Below are 20,780 nucleotides of genomic sequence, written 5' to 3' on the forward strand. Positions count from 1 at the left end.
TACGGTTACGAATCGTAATAATCTAGAAAATCTTTATAAAACATCAATCCCAAACGCCCTCAGAATGCTTTAAGATTAATCCCTCACGCCCCCAAAAGTTTTCAGATTATGCTTTTAATACACTCTGACACTCTGTATTTGAATAGCTGATGTTACTTTGTCTTTGTTTTTTACTAACATACGGTAGGAAACTTTTTCTTTTTTCGTTTACCTGAATGGGTGCTCGACTGCTCGTGACACATTCATCTGCGACTTACTTTTATAATTTGGATACCGCAAATAGTGTGAGTTGGTGTTGAGTTGCTACATGTGTCATGGTTGTTTAGGTTATTATGTACTTATAACTAGATGGATGCCCGCACATTGCGGGATAATTAACAGCGTGTGAGATACCATGAAAGACAGTATATATAACGTGTATTCATTTTCTCCGGAAATTTTGTTGTCGTAATTAAATGGTAAAAATACACGGTTTTCAGCAAACCCTATGTCGTAATCAGAGGTGACTCAACAGTACTATGAGACTAGGCGGTCGCTTTAGGCCCTTAAAATTTCATGGCCTCCATATTCTGTATATTAGACTTAATTTTTGGATTTTGGACTAAGTATTATTATATAATTTGCATTACAGTAACATCTTTTTGGTTTTTGAATCAAACATCTACATCTTTTTTATTACTAGTAATTAAATAACAAAAGTCAAGCTACTTTAATTTATATGATAATGAACTAGGCCTCCAAAATTGATCTCGTTTAAGGCCTCTAAAAATCTTAAGCCGCCACTAGTCGTAATACTCATTTTTCTGCTAGTGATCATTTACAGCGTGATTTATATAAACCCGTATAAAATGTAAGATTATTTGATCAATTCAATAATACACGCTACCTCTACTCCGGCCAAAAGCTTGGAAACTTCTTATTCTAGCCAAAAACAGATTACAATTAAAACATCTAACCAATAATGAAACATCTAAACATTTTCTCTAGAGCCATTGAAAGTTCTTAATAATTAGTGTAACACCTTAAGTCGACCTTCCCCAGGAGCACCACCCATGCTAACTTTAACAAATAGAGCACCAGGACCAGGTTTTCAATCCACTTCTTCGATATTCTTCAAATTTCTAGACAACTTTTTTATTATAGAAATATCTAACTGGAGGCCAAGCAATTACCAGAGCCCTATAAACACGATTAGTAGGAAGTGTAAAGTAATTCCAAAAATTTAACATTGTGACCACGAAATACATGAGCATGAAAATGAGTTATTACAACTGCATATAATGTTCTTATCCTAACAAATTGAACAATCAATGGTTGAAAACTATTTTGCATAGAAAGAATGAATGATAAACAATCTTACCCAAAAGTAGGCAACCAACGAAGGGAACTTTAGCAACAGAACCTGTAAGGCGCAAAACGAACTAAGTCAGTTATAGCATTTCAGTTCGAGAAGTAGCAGTTCCAACCCATTGTTGTGGAAGGGAGATAACTTGTATAACCGTGTTTATATAACTATATATTGATGGTAAAGAAATGGATCAAACAGCTTTAAATTCACCTATAGCATACTAAATGCTATACATAAAAAAGAAGTCCAAACGCTAACTAAAAACAACGAATATATGCAGATGTTAAACGACTTACTGCATTCACTAATATCAATGACTGCTAAGCGACTGTTGTTCAAATAAGTGGGATATTAAATGACTTACTGCATTCACTAAAACTTGAAAAATGGATCTTTAAGACACTTGGACATCTACAGGTAAAGGTCTTTGTGTTTTCTGCACCGAAATTGAAAATGAAGGCATCAAACATTGGATGAGATGATAGACAATAATGGATCCCGGTAAATAAACACAATATGGGATTTTGGCCCTAGCATATAGGGTCAATTTAGACACATTACAATTAAAGTTTTGATTTGTTAGAGCAACTTTAAATCAATCAAAAGGTCCAAATGAGTAAATAACAAAAACCAAGATAAACTTCAACAGTTTAAACAATCCATTAACAATAGAAAATCGTTCTTCTAAAAAACATCATTACCAGTGCGGGAAACTACCTATCACCGCCTGGGAACAACCGAAACCACAAGATAAAAAAAAACATGAGACATATATTGAAATCAAACCCATGAAAAATGAAGTTGAGCAAAGAATACATGAATGGGATCTTGATCCAAAAGTTTCAAAAGTGTGAACAATATTTTAACTATCTTAAAGAAATTATGTATACATACAACTCATCTTATACACTCTAATAAATACGTCTTTCACACACACACACACAAAAAAAAGCGATAAAAAGTAATTGCAGCCACCCACAATTAAAAGTTACATAATTGAACCTTGTAACACCTTATTAAATTGAAAAAAACCAATGCAGTCATATGAATGAAAACTTTTCAATGTTACCTTCTTAAGTCAACAAATGGCTATGAACTTCGCATGTGATGAAACCCCCCAAAAGAAATCCAATCCCTGATGGATTGTAGATTTCAATCCGGATGATCACCTCTTTATCCGGCCACGACCTGGTGGATATCCAATGATCACATAAATATATATCATTAGTTGATTATGAAGTATGTCGATGTAAAAAAAAAAACTATCAGATGAAATAATTAAGAAGTAAATATATAAAATAGATGGATGGCGGTGGCAGAAGAAAACGAAAAAGATAGATTTTTTGAGTGCCATGGTAGTAATGATTGGTGGTGTAGATGTATGGGAATCGAAGACATGGAGAAGATAGGGGTACGATCTGTGGTGGCGATATTTGAAACCTTGAATGACAAATAAAGAAGAGAAGAGATTACCGGATCACCGAACCCATGGCTATGTGTGTTTTTGACGGCGGCGGTTTTGCGGTGCGGTGGATAAGCGGTGGTTCAGGGAATGGAAGGGGGATGTATGTGTGTGTTTTGTGGTAGAATATTTGAGCAGATTCAGGCAATGGAAAGGGGCGTATTTTTCCCGCTCCTCAAAAGCCCACAGGAACGGAGTTAATGCTCCCACATCCATAGCATGAGTAGTTAAAGCAAGTAAATGATTTAAAATTCGAGTTATTTCAGAGAATAACACTCGTAGTAAGGTTAATTGAAAGGGTAAAATATTTAAGTGTATTTTAGGAATTTTAGCGTATGTTCTTTAGTTTTGTTTTAAAGGGAAAGAAAAAGATCGTGAAAGATTTTAAAAATAGTCGGGTTTTTGAGTTTTATTTAAGAGAAGAAGAGAAAAGATTTGTAAGGATAATTCTATAGAGTTTGTTTAAGATATTTTCATTCCATATCTGGGATGATTTGGAAAGAAGAAAAATCCACTCCTTCTCTTCCATTGACTCTTCTCTTCTTTCCCATTCCTTTACATATAAACTTGAGAACATAGGCTTAAGAATAAAGTGTTAGGTGTTAGTGTTAATTGAAAGGGTAAAAAAGATAATTTAAAGGTAGAGTGTTTAATTTTTGGAAAGGTAGTTTGTTTATATAAAGAGTATATATTTATAGATATAAATTGTGCTGAACTTATTTCACCCAAAGTTTAAAGAAATTGTTAATTCGAGGAGAAGTTAGAAAGACATATCATTCTTATGCATAAATTGTGTTACCAAAGAAGGAAAATGCTACATAAAATAATTGTGAGGAGAAAATTACAAACATGAATTGTTTAATTGCTAAAATGCTCTGAAATAACTGTTTGTATTAGGTGGAACAAGAATTAAATATTATTCGCTCAAATGATAAGTTGCTTTCGAGATAATTATTAGTTTTAGGTGGAGCTTAAAATGACAAATTACTTTTAGGATTAATGATATGTTTTGAAAAGATTGATTGATTAAGGGGGCGAGAGAAAAACTGATCAAAGGATAAAACCCTCCAAGATTATCGTAAACTAGAAGAAAAGTTAAATCAATAAATGAAGTTTTAAATAAAATCAAGCTTTTGCACTTAAAAGGAATTCTCCAAATAATTTCATGTTAAAATATACATTATCAAGATGCCAAAAATCGTTCAGGCAAAATTGTGCTAAAATCTACATTCAAGATCAAAGTGTTAAAGCTTCAAAGTCATATATGATATGGGTTAAAGAAGAAAAATATAATGATTTGCAGGTGTGTAAAACGTTTTTTTTTAGAATTCTATGACATGAATGAATTTTGGTCCTTTTGTATTTTGATGTTGATGAGTTTTGATGATACAAATTTTATATGTTGGTGATGAAAGAAAACCAAAACAGAAACGATAAAAGAGAAAGAAAAAAAATACTAGAGTGAATGGAGTTGTGAGAAAAAAATCAATGTTAACCTCATGTTAGGCACACATGGGTCATATAACGGTTATGAGTCCATTAAAGTGAACCGCCGATGCAACTGGAACATGTCTTTAGAGACCATCATTGCTAAAAAAATAAGGGAGAGACTGTCGTTGCAAAACTTGACAAACCACTTAGACCATTTTTGCATTTAACTCTAAAACAAACTACACACATCTTTCCTTTTCAACCTCCTATATTTAGAAAAATCCAAAATCTTCTTAACTTTCAACATATTCTTAACTTACATACTTTCACCACATTTCAAAACCACTGGTCATTATCAAACGCATCGTATGGGTACCTCTCCCGTAATTATGTTACGAGAATAGGTTATTATGACATTAATCATATATTAAGTTTATGTATTCATTAGTTAATTATTGATGAGTGTTTGTGTTATGTCTCCCAGTCATAATTGTCGACTCATAGTTTCGAGTCGGCTAAAAAACATGATTTTTTGACTCGTGACTCGGAAAACAACTCGACTCGTAAGAATCAGGATATTTTTAAAATATTACATTAAATAGTATAATTATATATGTGTGATTCGGTTAAAAGAAAAATGTAAGTACATTACCTTAATATTTTTATCAAATTATTATATATCTAACAGTTTTGAGTCATTAACTTAAAATTTATCTTCAAATTCATAATAAAAAAATCAAAACTACATATATAATACATAAGATAATGTAGTAAAATAAATATAATATATACAATAATTATAAGTTGAGACTCGTAACTCGGCTTAAGTTCATTCAGAGATTTGTTAAAATCCGGACAAAATGAGTCACCTGCGAATCGATTTATTTTGGTATAAATCGATTTTAACTCGTTACTTATAAAAATTGTACTCGTAATAAAGTAGGTTCTATGATGCTACAAGGGCGTTAAACGGCCATGGTGGATATGGATTAGTGTGGGTATTGATTTCCTTGTGAAATGTAAATAATGATAATCAATGTAATAATCTTCTTTATTATTATCAAATCCGCCCATCCGCCTGTTTTTTTTTGTTTTTGTTTTTTTCCAAGAACCCTCAATCAATTCAGTCTCCTGATGGCAACACTTGAATATTTAGATTCAGGACAACTTACCCTGAGTTGTCTGAGTGGTATACGGCCCTTGCTGATTTGTACCAAATTAAGGAATCAGCTCACTTTGAAGCTCGAACAATTCGTAGCTCTCACTGTCTTTCAGGTATATATACATACATATTGTATATCTGTATCTCTATCTCTATCTATATATATGAATTTTATACTAGTATATTAAGGGTTTAGTTTTTGAATTTATATTGATAAAATTGTTGGCTTATAATGAGATCGGGAAAGATTGGGATTTTCTGTATGTTGTAATTGTGATTGTCAATCATGATAATCAATGTGATAATGATAATGATAATTGGAGACAACTTTCCATCAGGTTCTTTGTCATTCGGTCTTTTTCGTTGATGTCCATACAACCTAAATGATAGATTATAAACCACATTTAGCATAGAGTGTTGGATATTCTAGTGTAATTGGGTTAACTTGTTTGATCAGTATTGTCATAATAATACATCATATAGGATTGGTGGTGCGGAGTGCACGCCTATTTGAATTTATTATGATCTTAGGGGTTCGCCCCTAAGGTACAGGGGTCCGGGGGCAGCGCCCCTGGGAGCGGGGTCCAAGGGGCGGCAGCCCCTGGCGGGGTCCAAGGGGCAGAGCCCCTGGCTGGGGTTGAAAATTAAATTGCTATGGTAAAAATCCCTCCGAAAATTAAATTTTCGGAACTTGAGGGACTAAAAATGGCAATTTCGAAACCTTGCAAATAACTGCCTTCTGGTGGATTTATACAACCCGTAATAAGAATTCTGATCATTCTCTTTTCTTCTTTCTGGTTCTTTTCTCTCAAATAATAAACACACAGAACGTTCTTAATTCTCTGAATTGTATCCGATTGAATAGTTTGGGTGAACCGCCAAATTGATTCAATCTGAAAGTGATTACACGCCTTTCAGAGTTTGATTATATCCGGTTATCTGTTCGTTATTCACGAATTTCCCCAATATAGAGGTGCTTCATTATATGATGAGTAGTGTATAATCGAACTGTTAAACCATATGAGCATTGCGATGCTTTGTCATATAATGAGTAGGTTGAAATTTACGATTTTTGTTGTTTGGAACTCTCAAAACCAAACTTGGTTAATTACTCATTTGAGCTTTAATTTAAATTGGTCAGAGTTCCAAACAACCAAAATGGTAAGTTATAAACCACATTATCATAGAGGTGCTTCATTATATGGAGTTGTGTATAATCGAACAGTTAAACCGCATTAGCATAGAGGTGCTTCATCGTATAATGAGCGGGTCTCAATCTATGATTTCTGTTGTTTAGCACTCTGAAAATCAAACTTGGTTAGTTATTCATATGACTTTTAATTTAAAGATGGTCGCGCCTTATTTGCCTCTGTTTATTTAATGTTGCCATGGCATAAACTTTTTATAAGTATATATATATGTGTAAAACCCCCAACTAAAATAGAACCGAAACATTTTTTTTGTTAATTGTCATTATAGTTTTGACCGACACCAATGTAATCATTTAAGTTTAATGTTTATGTTTCATGCGTCTTATGGGCATTGATGCAGGGACACATAGATTGGAGGATAATTATATAGATGAATGGAATTTGAATCTCACTATACTTATATAATTGCAGTTTTCAATTGCGGCTTCATGTTTCTTTGGTTCCTAACAGGATGACCGTAATTCCCCGTATCAAGAATACAAATAAAACGTTCTTTATATTCGCATTTTCAAGGCTGGAAGGATGGCTCCCTGACTATTGTAGTAGATGACACCTGTCATACGACCAAAAGGAATCGAGTTGAAGGACACTTTGTTTTTTGCCGCACTTAATGCATTGAAAAGGACGTGGGTGTCCATGAGTGTGAGGCTGCTATTGTGAAGCCATGGAATGCACCTGGTTTTATTTACTTCTTTCTGCCCCCTTTCTTGCTGATATAGTAATTTACCCCAAATACTTATGATTTTCAAATCTAGGGTTTATATCCCTGAAGAGTTTGGAAACAGATATGGACTAATCCTCATGGAAGCTATTTTTAGAAGAATCCACATTTAAAGAAAACTCAGCCCCATTTAATTGTTGTCATGCTTCTACTATAGTCGAGGTATAAGACCAAAATGTTAATTTAGTACTTCCTACATACAATGGTTAAGATGGTTCTCAGGCAATAGTTAGCAATTCCAAAATGTTGGTCATGATTTACTGATCTTGGTTTATCTAGGTTGATGAAGACTATTTTTTGGTTGCATTCTTTGGGGGGTCCTATGATGGGGCACCGGATGTCAAAGTTTGGTTACAAACGACTAGATATGTTTGTTTTAGGCATATTAAGCTAATAATTAGTTTATTAATATGACCGTGAGCTGTAAAAGTTATTTTACACTACATGACTTTCACAGGAGGATCATTGGCAAAATTACCTACGAGCGAGAAGATGTTCTTATGTGGAATCCTGTACTATTTAAGCTTCCCTCCAATGAGCTACTCCTGTTCTACAAGGTCGGCCAGGAAGTACAAAAGTATGTTTTTGCTGTTTAGCCCGCGTGCTTTCAAATAAAATAGATTAACTTGATGGAATTCTTTTTGACCAGGTGGAGTGGCTGCGTGAAAAAGGTCAAATGATGGTGTTATAACTTGGAGCAGGGGAACAACTTCCTCCTGGCATCTTAGGATCAATCAAGAATAAGGTTGCACTTCTGATTTACTCTTTGTGTCATTTAAGGGTTCATAATTACACAGACCATGAAATGTTGGTGTGTAGTTTATTTTTTTAAATTTTTTATTTTCATTGCAGCCCATCTTTTTTGAAAATGGAAAATTACTATGTGATTCATCTGTCAAGAGTTGGAACTCATGGGGAGCTTGGGTGTAGGTTGTGTGTTAAACAGTTAAACTTGATAATCACATAGTAATCACATAGATGTTGACTTAGTATAGCTTTCTAATTCCCAAAACAGATTACTGCAGATTCAGGCAGTTCGTGGGAAAAATACTGGTCAGTTTATCTTAAAGACCATCCCTTAGTATTATCCAACCAGTTCCTTACAAAAATGAAAAAGGATATCCATGTGTTCTATTATGATCATTTGAAGGTATTGGTTGAGTTTGTATGTCACAATCCGTTGATGGTGGCGAAACCTAAAATTTTGTAGTCCCAACTGATTTACCCAACCCAAATTCAGGTTTTCAAACCATATTACCATAATACCTTTTTCGTTGCAGGTAAACTATTTTTCTTCTAAAAATGCCAATAAAAATACTATATAAAGTATCAAGATGACCAACATCTGAAAAAAATAATCGTATTTTTTCCAAATCACTCATTTTGTAATGGTTTTCATTCATGGCAACTCAACAGGTATTGATGGTTTAAAGATAAGTGATGGCCGGGTTGTGTTTGTGTATAAAACAATATCCAAAGTAATGCTGAAAGTTGCTGTCTCAGCAAATGACGGAGACTCCTGGCAAGATGTTGCAATGTTGGAGGATACAGAAGGTATGAATGAACTTAAACTTATATTTTTGACTTCCGAAGATTATGTGTTAGACAATTGTGTAAGGAGTACAAATCACGTAACTTTAGGATGATAAAGCCTACCCTTTTTAATAACCGTTTAAGCTTCCCCTTAAGTTCTTTGTTAACAGATAATTTGGTGAGTAAAACTGTAGAACATATGTTGATCAGTTTGCAATTTCTTCTGCAGAATCTTTAATGTTCAATACCCCCTCCAACTTCCTTTTCTTTGATCCCAAATCCACTTTATCCTTTTTTTTTTCCTTATAATTTCTTCAACCACTTTCTCTTTTCCTTTTTGCAATTCACCATTGGAAGAAAACAATGGAGGTTCTCTACCACTTGGCCTACAAAACAATTTCTCATAACTGTTTTGTTTATTTCTCTCCCCAATCCATTACTGTCTAAAATCAACTCCCAAACTGATTTAGATGCCTTTTCAAGCACAGGTGTTCTGCATTATACTCCATTTTCTGATTGCATTTCACCATTGGAAGAAAACAATGAAGGTTCTTTACCACTTAGCCTATAAAACTCCTCTCTCTCAACTGTTTCGTTTATTTTTCTCCCCAATCCATTACTATCTAAAATCAACTCCCAAACTGATTTAGATGCCTTTTCAAGCACAGGTGTTTATACCGACACAAAAGTAGAATAAAATTTCAGACCACAGTATATTGAAGAAAAAGTTTATCAACTCTTCAATAGTCAGGTAAGATAAAGGTGGCAATATCAACCCATGACTTCAAATGGGCCAATTCACATTAACTTTTATATATAGGAGGTCAAACAAGTAGAAAATACTTGAACCTGGCGGCTTTCTGAGACCTTCAGGATGTCGTCCACTTGGCCACCTTGGAGCTGGTTATGTGTACATAGTCTACCTTCGATGATAATATTTAATCATGCTACTTTATTTTAGGAATTTGCTATATGGTAAATGTATTCAGACATGCATAAATATTGTATACATTAAAAAAGACTGTCCCCTGCAGATAGGAATTAGCATTTAAGAACAGTAGTTGCACATATTCGACATATCATGGGTGCCATATTTGTGCACCTCATATTTTTCACCTGCGTTGCTAATATGATACCAAGTAGTAATTAATAGTATTATGGTAAGTTTTATTGTCCCCCAATGAAAGCATTAGGGAAAAGTCCTGCCTTAGAGTAGTGTAGTATTTTCAAGTTGTATTATAATGTATGTAAAGGAATGACTTTCGTTTCTCCCCCTTCCATTGTTTGTCCCACCAGGTTCTGATTTCAGCAGGATGTAAAGCCAAGGGAATGAGGGGAAAAGAGACACACTTGAAGAACTGGGCGAGTATAGTGGTCACTCCTTCAACCAAAGGTGATTTGACTGTCGAATTAGAGTTTGATGCGGATGATGAATTTTGGATTCCAGGGGCATTCCTGACCAACAGGTACAACAATGAGTTATACCTTATTAGCCTCACATTAGAACATGTTCCGCATTATGGTCGGGTTCATTTCTGATGCATTTCTTGAGTCTACCCAGACAAGCTTTATGACAAGTATTGTGTTTTCTTTTCTAATTCCTGCCAGCAGTCTAACTAATCTGAAATGGAATCTTCTTTATTTTCTTGAGAAATGGAAATGGAAATGGAAATTAGGAAAAGTTTGTCGTAACTAAACCCATCCTTGATATTTCTACGGTGTCGTTTCTTTTCATGGTGTTGTAGAGTTTTTGTTTTTATATTGAAAAACATATGATGTTCGAGTATCCATTATTTTTTGTAGACATATCTTCCATGGAAATCACCAAATGGATTACACATACGCCATTATAAGGTGGAAGGGTTGGAGGAGCTAAGAGGAAACGGAACTGTAAAGTGACTACCCATACAGGGGCGGATGTAGTGTAGAATGGGGGGGGGGGGGGGGGGGGGGGGTAAGTCCCTTATTGGCTGGAACTTTCTTTTGTAAACTAGTGTGTTTATCTCCAAAGGCCACTAGTTATTAAGGTTGGCCCAACTTAATTTTTTTAATGCCCTCGGATTCAAAGGTTTCTGCTTGTGTAGACATGGGATTTTGTCTTGGTAAGACTAAAAAGTGATTTCCTTTTGGAAAATATCTTTGACCACCTTATTTATTCCATTAAAACTAGAGTTATAAGTTTTGCCCTTTACCTTTTTAATGCATATATTCAATTCTCTAAATTCAATAATAGAGGGGCATTTTTAAAACATTTCGTTCTGGCATCAAAAATCTGATGACCGAACTTGCCCATAACTTATCGCATTCATGTTATCACCTTTGTCATCGTGCCCCCCTTTATACAAAATCTTATATCCGCCTCGCACCCATATCCTCACAGGTGTGGGATAGGCAGACCTCCAACAAAAACAATTAGTAGTAAATTGATCAAATAATAATTGTATTGTTTCTTCACTTTGATGCTTTTCAAATATTGTTCCGCTATATAAATCCAGAAACTTTCTTCATTTAATTACAATACAATAAACATGGCCATTTGGTTTTGGCACGTCTCCAATTCTCCATGCAATAACTACATGCTTACGATGTTTTTACATCCTAATTATAATATAAACACATATACATATAGAGTATAAGTTTAGTTTTTGTAAAGTTTGAGAGAAAAAAAGGAACAAATATTCCATAAAATCAATTGTCACTTATTCTTGTTCTGCAATGAATAATATTTTTTTAAAAAAACACAAACTACACTTCTTTTTTTTTTTGATAACTATCGAAATTATTTCTTTGTAATGGCTAGCTAGTATGCACAATGAGTCAAAACCTAAAAACATCCACACACAACTTCCACGCATCGAATAACTTGCATTCTTCCCGTGCATCGCACAGGTGTTCAAACCTAGTAATGTATCTAATAGATTTGAACATTAAATACTCAAAAAAACAAACTTTAAACTCAGAAATTTAAAACCAGTTACATAAAATAAAACAAATAGTCTAACCTTATTCAACCCCGTGTCTTAAAATTTTTAATACATGAATTTCATGTATTTATTTTGATAATTGCAATGTTTAATTACTACTTAAAATAAAAATTTTTGAACCTAAACACAATTTATCGAACCCATTTCAGCATCGTCTACAAGTTTGGTACTTATTGTCTTCGAATTGCGAATTAGATTTGGCAAACGTAATAGCGAATCTGGTTACTATGCAGTCTTTAAAGTAAATGCTACGAAGATGGTTTTACATAAATTGTCGTAGTATGATAGCGTAAAATTATATACTTAGAGGGTCGGTTATGTAAAAATGAAAGCAATTAGTTAACGGCGGTTACTTGTATGTATATTCTATATGTAATACATTTTGAATGTAATTAGAAAGTAGAGAAAATTCTCCCCAAAATAAACACATGGTAATCCGTCCGGCCACCGGAATCCGCCATCTCCACCGGAGATTTCTTCACAAAATCTGTTGTAAACACCTTTCTCTACCTTCCGCACATCTTATTTCTCGACCCTAACCACAAATTCTTCTCAATTTCTCCGAAACGTTTACTGAAACCCTAATTTCTTTAACTGCTTAAATAAAAGAACAATGGCGTTGGAGATATCAAAAGTTCGATCATCAGTTTACAGTCTCTGTCGTTCTGATTTCGATTTTCATGTTCTAAAGACTCCAATGATCATAGCCGCATGGGTATTGGGTGGAGATAACAGCGAAACTAAAGAAGAACAGGCCGAACGAATGACAATGTTGGTGATCTTTTCGTGTGCTGGATTTCTGGCCACATTGTGGTCCAAGATACTTCAGAACGGCTGGATCCAAACTTTACTATTGTTTGTTTCAACGATGACCCGATGGGGTTTGATTTGTGAGGCGAGCAATCGTGTAACCTTCAAATTGGGGTTCTATGCACCGATCCTGGTTTCTTTCTTCATAGCTGTTTCTGTTTTATTGTGGGAGCGACTAGGTCGCGTTCAAGAAGAGGGCACAGATCCAACCTGGATCAAGAATTTCATTAAGAACTTAAAGCCGTTTGGTGGATAGCCTCATTAGCAAAGGTACATCACTGCATTCTTTTTTAGATAATTATGTTTAATAATGAGTGCCATTTCTTTTATCAGTAAGAAAGACCAGAAGTTAACATTGAAAGAAACATTTGTGACAATTCTGTGACATGTAAAATGGTTGTTTTCAGCGGATAATGCGTTAGTGTAAATAGGAGTACGTAGTTTGCTAGTCGATTTGACTATGATCTACTTATTATCTATGTTGGTGGTCAAGGTGCTGCTCTTTATATTGTTTGAAAGGTTTTGTAGTTGTTCTACTTTAAGCATTGTTATTGTCTATATATAATATTGAGTTGAGAAAATGGAGTGATGTATTGAGTTGAGAACATTTGTGTAACTTTCTTATTGGATTGAAAAGATAAGTGTCACTTTTATATTGGATTGAGTAAATAGAATCTTTTAACAAATTTGATAGTGAAGATGGTAATTTTTATGCTAATATCTATGGCAGTGACTTTTTTTTTTTAAATGTTTATGTTATATGACTAAGTTTCATTCTGCCTATATGTTATCACGTAAGGTCTAAAAAATTGCCATTATTGATTTAAGGAGACGTGGTTAGAGGAACATGTTTTTTTAACCGTGGTCCGTTGTATATCTATTACTTAGTGCACTAATGTTCTTGTTTGTAACATCTTTACATATTTCTTCTATATACATCGGTCTAAATACTATAAGATTGTTGTAAGCATGAGATGCATTAGTTTAATTAAATTTTTTGACAACGGGCATATTTTCGACCATCTAGCCCCGAGCATTCAAATTCTCAGAACCGGCGAGAACCTTCGGTATCAGTGATAGTAGTATGCAGCTCATCACCTACATACCTACTATTTCTTGTGTTTAGAGTACTATGTGATTGATTGATTGCTTACTAGCCTAAATTTTCACGTGCATTCATACAATTTGGCTGCTGTATTCTTGTTTTCTCGTGCTGTATTCATACAAATGTTAGAAGGTGGTATAATATGTTTGCAAAATTTTTGGGTATTAAAATATTTAACTGCAGTGGTATATTATGTCCTGAATCTACTGAAATTTAATTTGTTTTTGAGGATGTATAAGATATATGAACCTGGACTCCTAGAGCCTAGAGGGAGTTTGGACTTCCTTAGTCAATTGAATCAAAAGCTTAATTGATTTAGGAAATAAGTTATTAAAGGACTTTTTTTGCAACATGAGCAGGCACCTACTCTCCCGTACCTAAGCATATCTTTATGCTTAAACATAAATATATAGGGAGGCTAACTGGCTTTTATGATGTATATTCAACTAAATGAAAATTGCATTATTTGTTTGAATGCCATCATTGGCAGATCCAGTGCACTAGATTCGTGCCCAACAATAGAATTATTATATATTTTTTAATTTATACTTGAAGTAGCAAGCATATTTTTGAAGATAGAAAGCATAATTTGGGAACAAGCATATTCTGAAAATTGACTATGTTTATACCTTTTTTTAGTGAATGTCGAGGAAGCTTTGTTGGACGATATTGAAAGGCAGAATAGCTCAAGCAGCTTGGAGACAAACGCCGACTCTCAACCTGTTGCATCTGACAATGGTTCTCAAACAACATTAAATGATGAAATTGATACAGAGTTAAATGATGAAACCCTAGACTTCTATTATAAGAATTTGGAGGAAGTTGTCAAAAACGGTTGTATGTTTATGGCTTTAGGGATCTTTGGGGTAGGCAGCAAGGCCAAGATATTCAAAGATGCAACACAAATCTGTGTTCACTTAGTTGCATATGTTGTGATAGGTTGTATATGTTTTAATATGGCATCTAGAATGAAGAAGAATGGTATGTTATCCTGGTTTCTGTAGCATGCTCTATGCAGACATATATGGGAGCTAACACTTTTCCATATCTTTTGGAGTGCATGGTTTATGCCATGGATAGTCCTAATTGGAAGTATACTCTTCTCTGGTCCACTTGTATACTGGAAGTACCACAGCATCAAAACCAGAAGCAGAGCATTAGCAGAGCAGCAGCTGGAGAGAGAGAGAGAGAGAGAGAGAGAGAGAGAGAGAGAGAGAGAGAGAGAGAGAGTGGAGAATTTATCAGCAGTAGAGCAGCAGAACATTGAACTAAACACACTGGGGAATTTATCAGCAGTAGAGCACCAGCTGCAGGCAATCGAAGTACAAGTACCCTAGCACGAGGATTTGGTTTGTAGATAAACTTTTCTTTAGCAGTATGTTGAGGAGGATTTGTTGGGTATATACAATAATGAGTTGGTTTTCTAATCTGTAGATAACTAAGCCTCTATTCTCCTTGGGGCAAGAGTTCTATATGTCTGTATTTTTAGACTCTGGTTTGGCTGTACATGTGCTTGGGATAGATTTTTTGCATCTGAGTAAGTGAATGGAACAATTGACTGGATTGAGATATTTGTTCTGTTTGTGATCTGTTACTAGAAGCCTAAGCTTTGTTTTTATGGTCTCCAAACCTATGATGCATACTTTTGTTTACACATGTTATGCATTTTTTGGGAATCATGTGTTGTGAATTTGACTCTACTTTTATATCACTGTATATTTGATTGAAGATCCTCTCAGTTAGGGGTGGGATCGAGCCGAGTCCCGAATATCATGATTTATAAGCTTGGCTCTCTAACTTGTTTGCTTAAGCTTGGCTCGAGCTCGGATAATTTTTGACAGTGGAGCTTGAACTTAAATTCAAATATTTTATGTATGAATGGGCTCGAGCTCAAAGCTAGTATAGACGTATAGTTACTTAGAAATTATGTGGGATTAACTTATTTTCGAGTTTTGTTATATGTTTAGGAGCTCAAGCTGAGAGGATCCTCAATCATATATACAGTGATATAAAAGTTGAGTCAAATTCACAACACACGATTCCCAAAAAATGCATAACATGTGTAAACAAAAGTATGCATCATAGGTTTGGAGACCATACAAACAAAGCTTAGGCTTCTAGTAACAGATCACAAACAGAACAAATATCTCAATCCAGTCAATTGTTCCATTCACTTACTCAGATGCAAAAAATCTATCCCAAGCATATGTACATCCAAACCAGAGTTTAAAAATACAGACATATAGAACTCTTGCCCCAAGGAGAATAGAGGCTTAGTTATCTACATATTAGAAAACCAACTCATTATTGTATATACCCAACAAATCCTCCTCAACATACTGCTAAAGAAAAGTTTATCTACAAACCAAATCCTCGTGCTAGGGTACTTGTACTTCGATTGCCTGCAACTGCTGCTCTACTGCTGATAAATTCCCAAGTGTGTTTAGTTTGATGTTCTGCTGCTATACTGCTGATAAATTCTCCACTCTCTCTCTCTCTCTCTCTCTCTCTCTCTCTCTCTCTCTCTCTCTCTCTCTCTCTCTCTCTCTCTCTCTCTCTCTCTCTCTCCAGCTGCTGCTCTGCTTCTAGTTTTGATGCTGTGGTACTTCCAGTATACAAGTGGACCAGAGAAGAGTATACTTCCAATTAGGACTATCCATGGCATAAACCATGCACTCCAAAAGATATGGAAAAGTGTTAGCTCCCATATATGTCTGCATAGAGCATGCTACAGAAACCAGGATAACATACCATTCTTCTTCATTCTAGATGCCATATTAAAACATATACAACCTATCACAACATATGCAACTAAGTGAACACAGATTTGTGTTGCATCTTTGAATATCTTGGCCTTGCTGCCTACCCCAAAGATCCCTAAAGCCATAAACATACAACCGTTGTTTGACAACTTCCTCCAAATTCTTATAATAGAAGTCTAGGGTTTCATCATTTAACTCTGTATCAATTTCATCATTTAATGTTGTTCGAGAACCATTGTCAGATGCAACAGGTTGAGAGTCGGCGTTTGTCTCCAAGCTGCTTGAGCTATTCTGCCTTTCAATATCGTCCAACAAAGCTTCCTCGACATTCACTAAAAAAAGTTATAAACATAGTCAATTTTCAGAATATGCTTGTTCCCAAACTATGCTTTCTAAGTAACTATATGTGTATTAACGTATAGTTACTTAGAAATTATGTGGGATTAACTTATTTTCGAGTTTTGTTATATGTTTAGGAGCTCAAGCTCAATTAGATCGTGTATTAGCTTGCATTTGAGTCTGACTAAGCTCGTCTACCACAATCCTTCACATTCCTTTACATCCTTATTCTCTTGATTAAAAAAAAACCCCATATAACACCTAAAAAGCTTGAAGGAGCGAGCTGATCTAAAGTTGCAACTATAAATGGTGGAAGATATTAAAGCCAACGCCTGAAAGGTTATAAAATATTCAAACTTTTTTTTACCTATTCCAATGTGATTCAACCAACATTAATCTTCAAAATTAAACAAGAATAAAAGTACTGTGTAAGACATAGAACAAACTTCATTCCAAAATAGTTTATAACCAGAGGTGACAAAATCAAAATACATTCTAATAAAAGTAAACATGTTTCAACTCATCAAATGATTGTCAAAAGTGTAGGAATAAACATGATTAGATTTGATTGATAACACATTCTAGATCGTTCTGTGGAACCTGTTAAGCATGATTGTTATTAATTTCGGGTTCTCAAAACAAAATGATTGAGTAATAATGTGATGTTAAATTCGTATGAGGTTATACACGAATTTATGGAGGAATTATACACACGAAACTAGTGAGGGTTTTATGGTGTGATTATGTGATTTTCTGTTAACCTTAAATTAGGGTTAATAACTTTCTATTTATAATGGGAGTTTTTACACATTCAACCCCTTTGAGTGTTTAATGTGTGTAACATTAGTCCTCATAATTCCAATCATCTAATGAGAAATCCTATTTAAGAGTAAATACATCCATTATATATTTACTAGACATAGGGATTTCAGTTATCGTCAATTATCGTATCAGAAATGGTAGATGATTAGTGAAGGTCACACTAACGTGGTTACAACATTCTCCCACTTAATCGAGCGATCATTTATCTATGAGTATTCAGTAAGTCTAGAATAATACTCATTTTGTTTTAAACTGAAATCATAACCAATAAGTACCCCCACTAGTGAAACTATGACTCAAATTTAAAACTTATAAGCAATGATCAATTGACTAAAACAAATTTTGTTATATAACGACTATACACTATTATGAGCTCAAAGTCTAACTAATAGATAAATAAAATCTGAATATGGAGGAAAATTTTACTTTAAGATGATGATGATAATAATAATATAATAATAATAATAATAATAATAATAATAATAATAATAATAATAATAATAATAATAATGTATGACAAGTACAACATGCTATCATAATATGTCCTTTAGTAAGCCTCATCTGCGACACGTGTCCTACGGAGATTTTATGAGGAAGACCTTCGGTCATTAGATCCACTAACATATTATGTGTACTTATGTACTCAATACAAAGATATATTTTTTTACTTTTTATTTCTTTTATTACTTCTTATTTTATTTTTATTATTAATTAATGATGATTAAGATTAGTGAATCGGAATAACTTAAAGGGTTAAGTGCACCGGAATACAGTTAACTAATCCCCAAAAGTTATTGTGTGCACGAACTCTAGGTTTGTTTTAATGTATTTAGGAAACTTGTTTAAGAGTTCCATAGTAAACAAAAGTTGTCGACTAAGAAATTATTCGGTCACCACTTTCATGTTGACCTGTTGACTACTTACGTAACATGCACACAATAAATTTTTGGTATTATTTTATGCACACAATAAAAATAATGATTTACATACAATGTTTGTGTACAGTAGAAACTCTATGAAATAATACACTTGGGACCACCAAAATTTATTAATTAAAAGAGTTATTAATTAATCGATAAATTAATAATTATATATTATATATTAATTAATATTTTATTAACTTATAGTAGAAAACTTAGTTTACAAACACCTTTCAACCTTTCAAACTTCCACTTGATTGTGGATAATTGCCATGCTCATCCAAAAATTATTGAAGGATTACGAAATGTTGATTTTTTTTCCCACCAAACACAACTTCAAAAATTCAACCTTGTGACGCGGGGATCATACGAGCTTTTAAGATGCATTATCGTCTTCGATTTTATATAAGTCTTTTGGAGGGTTATGAATTAGGGGTTCCACATCCAGCAAAAATAAATGTATTAGATGCAATGAATCTTGCAAATTTAACATGGACTATGGATGTTCGTGCAAATACAATTGTGTACTGCTTTCGTCATTGTAAACTTCGATCAACAGATAACATGACATTTGAGAACTTAGATGAAGGTGGTGAAAGCACTTAAGAACTCCAGAATTTGATCAAAGAGTTGGGTTATCGCAATGCAATGGATGTCGAATATGTTCTGACTCACCCAGAAGAAAATGTAGTTGCCCAAGATGATATCGATGAAGTAGATGATCAAAGTTCTACAATGGAGCCCCCTTCGCGAAACGAAGCTATTAAAGCGGCAATCACATTGAACAATTTCTTGTTGAGCTATGAGAAAACAACACCAAAAGTTCTTACCATGCTAAGAAAAATTAGAGACGAGATTCAAGGGAAATTGATTTCAACAAAAAAAACAAAAGACAATTGAGTCATTTTTCAAGAAACCTTCATAAATCATTTATGTAATATGCTATATAGTATAAAGAATTATTAATTTATATTTTATATGGGGTCTAAAGAAATTATCAAAAATGTATTATCTTATAATTTTAGCAAATTATTAATTTAGCATCGGAAAACTCGTCGATTTTGTTTTTTTGGAAAAAAAATGCAGATTCACTACATACAATGGTATACATATACATTTTATCTCGTATACACCTGACTCAACCTGCCTGTATCGATAAGGTGAGTTTTGGTTGTGTTTCGTTTTTTCCTGCTAAGGTTTCCGACAAGATTTGTTCCGACCACCTGCAAATCCAATCATCTTCGGCGCTAGTGCTTATCATCTTCAACAACAACCAATACCGTACAGGGATCATAAATCATACTGGTTTATCTAAAAAACTTCTCGAAATTAGTTGTTTGGATTTGATGATCGAGAAATAGCAATAGGAGTTGTTGGCGGTGGTAGCTAGATTTTGATTTATGATGATCGAGACTAGTTGGTTCCTAGTTTATTGCAATAGCAACAGATGTCGGTGCTAATTGATTGTCTTATCGCTCCTCCACCGTCGTCACTTCTCATCACCACCACCACTTTGAGCCACCCCATCCCTAGACAAAGAACATCATCAATTCATCATCATCATCAAGGTGTAGACCCACTATCGTCTCGATCATTTTTCTTTGATAATTATACATCAAAAAAATACCCACTAAGCAATTAACAATAAAAAGAAAAAGAATGAAAAAGGGGATTGGTTTGTTAGAGAGAGAGAGATGGGTTGAGATGATGATGGTGAAGAGTGAACTAGTGCTCATAAGTAGAAAACCGGTTTCATGTTTACTATAACCATCTTTTCAAGTTTCCTAAATACAATAAAACAAACCTAAAGTTCGTGCACACAATAACTTTTTGAGATTGGTTAACTGCTTTCCGGCACACTTACCCCTAATTTCAAATGACATGGGATGCTTAAAATTAGGAAATTAATGAAAAATTAACACACCATGAAAAGTCCTACATGTCATGCTCTCATAATTAACTAATAAAATCTTATAGACGGTTATTGTATTTGTGGGTTTGAAGTGGATTAGGATTAGTTTTGAGTTCGAGATTTATTTATTATTCCTGCCCCTTATATATAGACATCGAATGCCAAACAACGAATTTAATTGTCTCAAAGTAAAAATAATTATCAAAATTAAACCCTAGCTAATATATACGCACGTTCTGAGTTTGGCTTGGGTTTTTG

The 20,780-nt window shown here is 34.1% G+C and overlaps 1 long non-coding RNA gene and 1 pseudogene across 2 annotated transcripts; one reads left to right on the forward strand and one right to left on the reverse strand.

Annotated features, from left to right (window-relative positions):
• Window positions 1-828: 828 nt before the first annotated feature.
• LOC122601234 lies at window positions 829-2,899 on the reverse strand. 2 transcript variants are annotated; one of them, XR_006324121.1, is made up of 5 exons: window positions 2,822-2,899; window positions 2,418-2,536; window positions 1,713-1,784; window positions 1,361-1,402; window positions 829-1,179 (listed from the first exon to the last, which is right to left on the reverse strand). It is a non-coding gene; the product is annotated as an uncharacterized LOC122601234 (long non-coding RNA). The 2 variants fall into 2 exon arrangements; XR_006324120.1 differs by lacking the exon at window positions 2,822-2,899 and having other exon boundaries at window positions 2,418-2,754.
• A 4,604-nt stretch (window positions 2,900-7,503) lies between these two features.
• On the forward strand, window positions 7,504-8,743 carry LOC122600441 (annotated as a pseudogene).
• Window positions 8,744-20,780: the final 12,037 nt, after the last annotated feature.

The sequence above is a fragment of the Erigeron canadensis genome, chromosome 5 (genome assembly GCF_010389155.1).
Source record: "Erigeron canadensis isolate Cc75 chromosome 5, C_canadensis_v1, whole genome shotgun sequence".
Lineage (NCBI taxonomy): Eukaryota > Viridiplantae > Streptophyta > Magnoliopsida > Asterales > Asteraceae > Erigeron > Erigeron canadensis.